Source organism: Grammomys surdaster, unplaced genomic scaffold (genome assembly GCF_004785775.1).
Source record: "Grammomys surdaster isolate TR1022 unplaced genomic scaffold, NIH_TR_1.0 135, whole genome shotgun sequence".
Taxonomy (NCBI): domain Eukaryota; kingdom Metazoa; phylum Chordata; class Mammalia; order Rodentia; family Muridae; genus Grammomys; species Grammomys surdaster.
The window spans coordinates 3,101,575-3,103,140 of record NW_021604593.1 but is presented as its reverse complement, the minus strand read 5'-3'; the positions used below and the strand labels follow the sequence as shown (position 1 = coordinate 3,103,140).

General features: G+C 46.9%; 1 pseudogene; it reads left to right on the top strand.

Annotated features, from left to right (window-relative positions):
- Positions 1–1,055, top strand: part of LOC114617186 — a 34,891-nt pseudogene extending 33,836 nt beyond the window's left edge.
- Positions 1,056–1,566: the final 511 nt, after the last annotated feature.

The window sequence follows — 1,566 nt, the reverse complement described above, 5'->3', positions numbered from 1 at the left end:
CTTCTCTTCTCTTCTCTTCTCTTCTCTTCTCTTCTCTTCTCTTCTCTCAGGTAAAGGTACCCAGTGACAAATCTTAGGCCTGAACAGAGGTTGTATTTCTCTGCTTGCCCCCTATAACAGAAGCAGTCTACAGACAAAAGGCGGTTCGTGTTTATAACTCCCCTCAGGAGAGGCAGCCCACCTGGCATGGTTTCATCCTGGGCTCTAGGATTAGAACCCATGTGGGGAGCTAATCCACCCTGTCCTTTCAGTTCATTACCTAGAATGACACTGTGTAAGTTGTTATAGAGGCTGAAATGTTTACACCTGAAGGATTGAAAATGGAAGATGTGCACAAAGTGGTTGGAAACCGTGTCTTTGGTGCACAGGGCTCACCAGGAAAGAGCTGCTAGCATGGGAGCCCAAGCTGTCCTCACAGCTGAGGTCCTATGTGGCCTGAGCCTCAGCTCTCTCAAAACCCATGCTTGACTCTGACCCCCACAGCTCAGTCTCCTCACTGCCTGTACCAAGCCCTCTTTGATCTGTGTGGCAAGATTTGGGGTTTGTTGCCAAAACAGGGCTAGCAACCTCAATGGCAGCAAAGTTGTGATTCTCTTGGGAACAGAGTCTGCACCTGGCCCTTCAGCACAGGGAGCAAAGAAGGACAAAAGAGTCTTTCACTGAGATGCTGAAAAGGGGAAGCTTGGGACCAGGGAACTTCCCTGTCTGGCAACAAGGGCTGTAAACTTAAACCCACCTTCTGCCTAACCAGCAGCCTTTCTGGAAAACCTGTCTTCCCTTTGTCTCTTTGTGTTTCCCTTTGTCTCTTTGTGTTTCCCAGCTCCTGGGACTGCAGTGTTCCGGCCTTGTCTGTCACAGGGGAAAGGGAAAGTGCTGACTGTGAATTCTTACATTTGCCTCTGCTGCTGACAGTTCGGAAGAATCCAGACATTTCGGCAGCATTAACCAGGCTGGGGGTCCAGAAAGATGAGTGTGGAAAGCTCCTGACAGGAATCAGCTCCTCCCTCCTGGCTTTCTGGGATGAAAAGGAGGGAAGGAAGAAGGGTAGCCATTAGCAAGAATTAAGCACTAAAGGGTGTGGTTTGGCTGCGTCCTGAGGGCTAAAAGCTCCTTCCATGCAGGGCTGGTTTTGGCCTTCCCGTACCTAAACTACCAAAGTGGTTTGGGGGGCTTTGTTTGGATGTCTGGATCTGGATTTCATCAGGAAAAGGAACAAGCTACCCAAGGTCGGAGGTTGTATCTTGTCTCCAGGATTTAGCACAGAACCTAGCCTACAGGTGAATAAGCATTAGAGGCAATGGGGGATATCTTTCGAGTGTGAAATGTAAGTGGCCTTTATTTTCAATCTGCAGAAGAAAAACGTGTGTAGAGATGTGAATGGATGAGCTCAAAACGCAAAGCTTGTCAACAGCAGTGTCTTTGCAGATCAGGCAACAGAAAAGAACTCTAACATATTTACACACTGCAAAAAAAAAGAAATTTTTTTTTTTTTTAGATATTTAACCACAATGGGCCAGAGGAAAGAAAGAAAGAAAGAAAGAAAGAAAGAAAGAAAGAAAGAAAGAA